Source organism: Saccopteryx leptura, chromosome 3 (assembly GCF_036850995.1).
Source record: "Saccopteryx leptura isolate mSacLep1 chromosome 3, mSacLep1_pri_phased_curated, whole genome shotgun sequence".
Lineage (NCBI taxonomy): Eukaryota > Metazoa > Chordata > Mammalia > Chiroptera > Emballonuridae > Saccopteryx > Saccopteryx leptura.
Genome location: NC_089505.1, coordinates 331,082,952 through 331,091,137, shown reverse-complemented (window position 1 = coordinate 331,091,137; position 8,186 = coordinate 331,082,952).

Here is an 8,186-nt window from a genome sequence, read left to right as displayed (position 1 = left end):
TGATGTTTGCTTTTTAAATGAACAAATTTACTAAATTATTAACTTTAAAGTATACTTTTTTTATTATTTCATTGTAACTATTCTATAACTTGGATCCATTGCCCATGTTTGACATTGTATAGCATAGAATTGTAATAATTCCCCAATGTCCGAAATGTATATATAACTTCACGTTTTTGTCAATTTACTTTATAAGCTTTTTAATGTTGTATAATTTTTAGTCTAAGATATAGAAAGGATATTATGTGTATATACAAAGGGATAATTTATTAACAGTTGTAATTTAAGCCAAAATGCATTTACTTTTGTATCAGTACAGAAGAAAAGCATAGTTTCTGATGAACTATAATTTTAAAATACACAATCTATAAGACTTACAAGACATTTTGCTCATTTGTTTTCAATGTTTATAATAATTTTCTACCTTTAACAAGAATCTGTTTTTTGTCAGGCTAGATAGCAACTCTATTTGAACTATATTATACTCTCTGACCCTTATCCTACCAAGAAGTGAATAAATAATAAATAGCTTTATTCTACATATATTTAGTTATATTTTATTGTATAGTAAAATATTTATATATTGTGATTAATTTGAGATAATTTTGATAATTTCTATTAAAATGTCAACAAAAAAGTTTCCAACCGTCCAGTTGAACAGGGAATTTATTTATTTACATTGAGGAGGGAGCTGTTTCTGTGTGTGTGTGTGCGTGCGTGCATGTGCAACAGAATATGGGTATTTAAAGGGGCAGGGCCAAGTGCCACAAGAACACGCCATGTTGATATGGTGTATAGCAGCCTTCTTTTCTTGGGTGAAAGAAGTTGGCATCATACTATGATTTTGAATTTCGTTACCTCTTTTTCTTATTGATCTGATATTTAAAAATATGAACTAGATAAATCTTTGTGTCCAATAAGTACTCTGATGAAGTTTAGCAGTGATTTTCAAATAATCATTTTCCTCAGTTATGTTTTAACAAAATCTCTGTCAGCCCATATATATATATATATATCTCCTGGTAATCAGCTTTGCCTGTTATTTAAAATAGTTCTTGAAGGAAAGAAAAATTCAAAATATACAGTCTCTTTAGAGATTTGACATTTTATATGTATGGGGGATTAGGACACCATTTTGTGCCCTATTTTAGTGGATTGCATGGGATATAGATATACATGTAGTTGATAAATTTATTTCAGACTTTCCCCAAATGCTTTGAGATAATGGGTGAAATATGAAATTAGAGTTGAAGTCACATCCCTTGGGAAGTTACTTAACTTTTTGGGTTACATTTGCCCAAATGAAATGGTGACATTGCTTTTGTAAGTTTGTTTAATTATTAAATTATATAACATAGGAAGAATGACTGGCATAGCATTCAGTTCAGAATATGTCCTTATGTGTGTCCTTACTCTTTTTCCTTCTGAAAATAATGCTGTAAATTAAAGTAAAAGTGCAGCATGTTTCTTACAACAAGCATTCGGCCATGTTTATTTCATTCCCTAAACATTCCTTATGAGAAAAGCAGCTATGCTGTTGTTTTCATTTTATAGCTAGTAAATGTAAACATGTCCAGCTTTATCTTTATGTAAGTTGAAACTACAGTTTTCCAAAACAAAACACTGCTCACCGTAGTCTCTTCCTGTCTGGTTTAAACCTAATTGATCAGCCCTGGCCTGGTAGCTCAGTTGTTAGAGCATCGTACTGATAGACCAAGGTTGTGGATTCAATCCCTGATCAGGGCACATACAAGAATCAAACAATGAGAGCGTCAGCCTGGCGTGCAGGAGTCCCGGGTTCAATTCCCAGCCAGGGCACACAGGAGAAGCACCCATCTGCTTCTCCACCCCTCCCCCTCTCCTTCCGCTTCCCCTCCTGCAGCCAAGGCTCTATTGGGGCAAAGTTGGCCTAGGCGATGAGGATGGCTCTGTGGCCTCTGTCTCAGGCACTAGAATGGCTCTGGTTGCAACAGAGCGACGCCCCAGATGGGCAGAGCATCACCCCCCGGTGGGCGTGCCAGGTGGATCCTGGTCAGAAGAATGCAGGAGCCTGTCTGACTGCCTCCCCATTTCCAACTTCAGAAAAATATTGTACAAAAAAAAAAAAAAAAAGAATCAAACAATGAGTGCGTAAATAACTGGAACAACAAGTCAATGTTTCTCTCTCTCCCTGTCTCTAATATCAATAAATAAATTTTTTTTAATATTTTTCTTTTTTTTATAAATTTTTATTAATTTTAATGGGGTGACATTAATAAATCAGGGTACCTATGTTCAAAGAAAACATCTCCAGGTTATCTTGTCATTCAATTATGTTGCATACCCGTCACCCAAAGTCAAATTGTCCTTTGTTACCTTCTATCTGGTTTTCTTTGTGCCCCTCCCCTTCCCCCTATCTCTCCCTCCCTCTCCTCTCCTCCCCCCCACCCGCCCTGTAATCACCACACTCTTGTCCATGTCTCTTAGTCTCGTTTTTATGTCCCACCTATGTATGGAATCATGCAGTTCTTAGTTTTTTCTAATTTACTTATTTCACTCCATATAATGTTATCAAGATCCATCCATTTTGTTGTAAATGATCCGATATCATCATTTCTTATGGCTGAGTAGTATTCCATAGTATGTATGTACCACATCTTTATCCAGTCATCTATTGAAGGGCTTTTTCGTTGTTTCCATGTCTTGGCCACTGTGAACAATGCTGCAATGAACATGGGGCTGCATGTGACTTTACGTACCAATGTGTTTTTTTGTTGCCTTTTTTACCAGATTCTTTTTTTTTTTTTTTGATTAATTTTAATGGGGTGACATTGATAAATCAGGGTACATATGTTCAGAGAAAACAGCTCTAGGTTAATTTGCCATTTGCTTATGCTGCATTCCCATCACACAAAGTCCAATTGTCTTTCATCACCTTCTAATTGGTTTTCTTTGTGCCCCTCCCTTCCCCATCCCCCTCCCTCTCCTACCCCCCACCCTGTAACCCCCACACTCTTGTCCATGTCTCTGAGTCTAATTTTTATGTACCACCTATGTAATGCAAATTAAAACCACAATGAGATATCACCTCACAGCAGTCAGAATGGCGCTCATCAACCAAACAACACAGAATAAGTGCTGGCGAGGATGTGGAGAAAAGAGAACTCTCCTGTACTGCTGGTAGTAATGCAGACTGGTGCAGCCACTGTGGAAAATAGTATGGAGATTCCTCAAAAAATTAAAAATCGAACTGCCTTTTGACCCAGCTATCCCACTGTTAGGAATATACCCCAAGAACACCATAGTACTGTATGAAAAAAAGAAGTGCACCCCCATGTTTATTGCAGCATTGTTCACAATAGCGAAGATCTGGAAACAGCCCAAGTGTCCGTCAGAGGATGAGTGGATTAAAAAGCTTTGGTACATATATACTATGGAATACTACTCAGCCATAAGAAATGACAACATTGGATCATTTACAACAACATGGATGAATCTTGATAACATTATACTGAGCGAAATAATTAAATCAGAAAAACTAAGAACTATATGATTCCATACGTACCAATGTTTTTGAGTTATCGGGGTATATACCCAGTAGAGGGATTGCTGGGTCATATGGTAGTTCTATTTTTAGTTTATTGAGGAACCACCATACTTTCGTACATATGGTTGTATTACTTGACATTCCCACCAACAGTGGACGAGGGTTCCTTTTCACCACAGCCTATCCAACACTTGCTATTACCTGTCTTGTTGATAATAGCCAGTCTAACAGGTGTGAGGTGGTATCTCCTTGTAGTTTTGATTTGCATTTCTCTAATAACTAATGAAGATGAGCATCTTTTCATATATCTGTTGGCCATTTGTATTTCTTCCTGGGAGAAGTGTCTGTTCATGTCCTCTTCCCATTTTTTTATTGGGTTGTTTGTTTATTGTTGAGTTTTATGAGTTCTTTGTATATTTTGGATATTAGGCCCTTATCTGAGCTGTTGTTTGAAAATATCATCTCCCATTTAGTTGGCTGTCTGTTTATTTTGTTGTCAGTTTCTCTTGCTGTGCAAAAACTTCTTAGTCTGATGTGGTCCCATTCATTTATCTTTGCCTTCACTTCCCTTGCCTTTGGAGTCAAATTCATAAAATGCTCTTTAAAACCAAGGTCCATGAATTTAGTACCTATGTTTTCTTCTACATAGTTTATTATTTCAGGTCTTATATTTAGGTCTTTGATCCATTTTGAATTAATTTTAGTACAAGGGGACAAACTGTAGTCGAGTTTCATTCTTTTGCATGTGGCTTTCCAGTTCCCAGCACCATTTGTTGAAGAGGCTTTCTTTTCTCCATTGTGTGTTCTTGGCCCCTTTATCGAAAATTATTTGACCATATATATGTGGTTTTATTTCTGGACTTTCTATTCCGTTCCATTGATCTGAGTGTCTATTTTTCTGCCAGTACCATGCTGTTTTGATTGTCGGGGCCCTATAATATAGTTTGAAGTCAGGTATTGTAATGCCCCCAGCATCATTCTTTTTCCTTAGGATTGCTTTAGCTATTCAGGGTTTTTTATAGTTCCATATAAATCTGATGATTTTTTGTTCCATTTCTTTAAAAAATGTCATTGGAATTTTGATGGGAATTGCATTAAATTTGTGTATTGCTTTGGGTAATATGGTAATTTTGATTATATTTATTTTTCCTATCCAAGAACAGGGAATATTTTTCCATTTCATTGTATCTTTTTCGATTTCCCTTAACAATCTACAATTTCTAGTTTTCGTTATATAGGTCCTTTACATTCTTTGTTATGTTTATTCATAGGTATTTTATTTATTTTGTTGCAACTGTGAAGGGGATTATTTTTTTGAATTCGTTTTCCAATGTTTTGTTGTTGGCATATAGAAAGGCTATGGACTTTTGTATATTAATTTTGTATCCTGCAACCTTACTGTATTGGTTTATTGTTTCTAGTAATCTTTTTTTGGAGTCTTTGGGGTTTTCGATGTATAGGATCATATTATCTGCAAAAAGTGAAACCTTTACTTCTTTTCCAATATGGATGCCTTTTATTTCTTTATCTTGTCTAATTGCTCGGGCTAGAACTTCTAGCACCACGTTAAATAAAGTGGAGAGAGTGGACAACCCTGTTTTGTTTCTGATTTAAGGGGAAAAGTCTTCAGTTTTATGCCATTTAATATGATGTTGGCTGATGGTTTATCATATATGGCCTTTATCATGTTGAGATATTTTCCTTCCAAACCCATTTTGTTGAATGTTTTAAACAAAAAAAAAAAAAATGTGTTGTATTTTATCGAATGCCTTTTCTGCATCTATTGATAGGATCATGTGGTTTTTGTTCTTTGTTTTGTTGATATGGTGTATTACATTAACCGTTTTACGTATGTTGAACCATCCTTGAGATTCTGGGATGAATCCCACTTGATCATGATGTATTATTTTTTTTAATATGTTGTTGTATTCGATTTGCTAGTATTTTGTTTAGTATTTTAGCATCTGTATTCATTAGAGATATTGGTCTATAGCAGGGGTCTCCAAACTTTTTACACAGGGGGCCAGTTCACTGTCCCTTAGACCACTGGAGGGCCGGACTATAAAAAAAACTATGACCAAATCCCTATGCACACTGCATATATCTTATTTTAAAGTAAAAAAACAAAATGGGAACAAATACAATATTTAAAATAGAGAACAAGTAAATTTAAATCAACAAACTGACCAGTATTTCAATGGGAACTATGGGCCTGCTTTTGGCTAACGAGATGGTCAATGTGCTCCTCTCACTGACCACCAATGAAAGAGGTGCCCCTTCCGGAAGTGTGGCGGGAGCCAGATAAATGGCCTCAGGGGGCCGCATGCGGCCCGCAGGCCGTAGTTTGGGGACCCCTGGTCTATAGTTTTCTTTTTTTGTGCCATCCTTGCCAGGTTTCATTATGAGGGTTATGTTGGCTTCATAAAATGTGTTTGGAAGTATTGCTTCTTCTTCAATTTTTTGGAAGACTTTGAGTAGAATAGGAAACAAGTCTTCTTTGAATGTTTGATAGAATTCACTAGTGTAGCCATCTGGGCCTGCACTTTTATTTTGGGGGAGGTTTTTAATAGTTTTTTCTATTTCCTCCCTGCTAATTGGTCTATTTAGACTTTCTGCTTTTTCATGACTCAGTCTAGGAAGGTTGTATTGTCCTAGGAATTTATCCATTTCTACTAGATTGTTGGATTTCATGGCATATAGTTTTCCATAATATTCTATAATAATTCTTTGTGTATCTTTGATATCTGTGATGATTTCTCCTCTTTCATTTTGGATTTTGTTTATATGAGTTCTTTCTCTTTTTTCCTTGGTGAGTCTTGCCATGGGTTTGTCAATTTTATTGATTTTTTCAAAGAACCATCTCCTTGTTTTATTAATTTTTTATAGTTTTTCTGTTCTTTATTTAATTTATTTCTGCTCTGATTTTTATTATTTCCTTTCTTCAGCTAGTTTTGGGTTTTCTTTGTTCTTCTTTTTCTAGTTCCTTAAGGTGTGAAGTTAAGTGGTTTACTTGGGCTCTCTCTTGTTTGTTCATATAGGCCTGAAGTGATATGAACACCCCTCTTATTACTGCTTTTGCTGCATCCCAGAGATTCTGATATGTCATATTGATATTTTCATTTGTCTGTACAATATCTTTTGATCTCTGCGCTTATTTCTTCTTTGACCCACTCATTTTTTAAAAGTATGTTGTTTAGTTTCCACATTTTTGTGGGGGTTTTTCCCTCTTTTTTGCAGTTGAATTCTAGTTTCAAGTCTTAATGATCAGAAAATATACTTGGTACAATTTCAATATTTCTGAATTTGCTGATGTTATTTTTGTGGCCCAACATATGGTCAGTTCTTGAAAATGTTCCATGTACACTAGAGAAAAATATGTACTCTGTCACTTTGGGATGAAATGTCCTGTAGATGTTTATCATATCCAGTTGCTATAGTGTTTCGTTTAAGGCCAATATTTCTTTATTGATTTTCTGTTTGGATGAACCATCTAGAGCAGTCAATGGCGTATTGAGGTCTCCAAGTATGATTCTATTTTTGTCAGTTTTTGTTTTTAGGTCTGTCAGTAGCTGTCTTATATATTTTGGTGCTCCTTGGATCCGTGCATATATATTAAGAAGTGTTATGTCGGCCCTTGGCCGGTTGGCTCAGCGGTAGAGCATCGGCCTAGCGTGTGGGGGACCCGGGTTCGATTCCCAGCTAGGGCACATAGGAGAAGCGCCCATTTGCTTCCCCACCCCCCTCCTTCCTCTCTGTCTCTCTCTTCCCCTCCCACAGCCAAGGCTCCATTGGAGCAAAGATGGCCCAGGCGCTGGGGATGGCTCCTTGGCCTCTGCCCCAGGCACTAGAGTGGCTCTGGTCGTGGCAGAGCGACTCCCCGGAGGGGCAGAGCATCGCCCCTGGTGGGCAGAGCGTCACCCCTGGTGGGCATGCCGGGTGGATCCCAGTCGGGCGCATGCGGGAGTCTGTCTGTCTCTCCCCGTTTCCAGCTTCAGAAAAATACAAAACAAAAAAAAGTGTTATGTCTCCTTGATTCATTGTCCCCTTAATCATTATGAAATGACCATTTTTGTCTCTGAGTACTTTTGCTGTCTTGTAGTCAGCATTATTAGATATGAGTATTGCTACACCTGCTTTTTTTTTGGATGTTATTTGCTTGGAGTATATTTTTCCAGCCTTTCACTTTGAATTTGTTTTTATCCTTGTTGCTTAGATGTGTTTCTTGTAGGCAGCATACAGTTGGATTTTCTTTTTTAATCCATTCTGCTACTCTGTGTCTTTTTATTGGTGAGTTTAATCCGTTTACATTTAGTGTAATTATTGACCCCTGAGGGTTCATTATTGCCATTTTATATATTGCTTTCTGTTAGTTTTGTATCTTGTTTGATTCTTCTCTTTTGTTTTTCTATTATTTGTTTTTGTTTGGTTGTAATCCATACTTCTTTCCTCTGTTACTACCTTTTTTAAGTCATGTGCTTCTATGGTGGTTTTTTCAGGGGTGGTTACCATTAAGTAATGAAAAGGGTACCTGCCATGTTCATTGTAGTACACTATTTTATGAGTGCTTCTGCACTCCATTGTCCTTTGCTACTGTTAATCTTCATCCTCTCCCCTGTGTTTTTGTTGTCACAGTTTAAATTTGGTTTCATTGTGTTCTTGG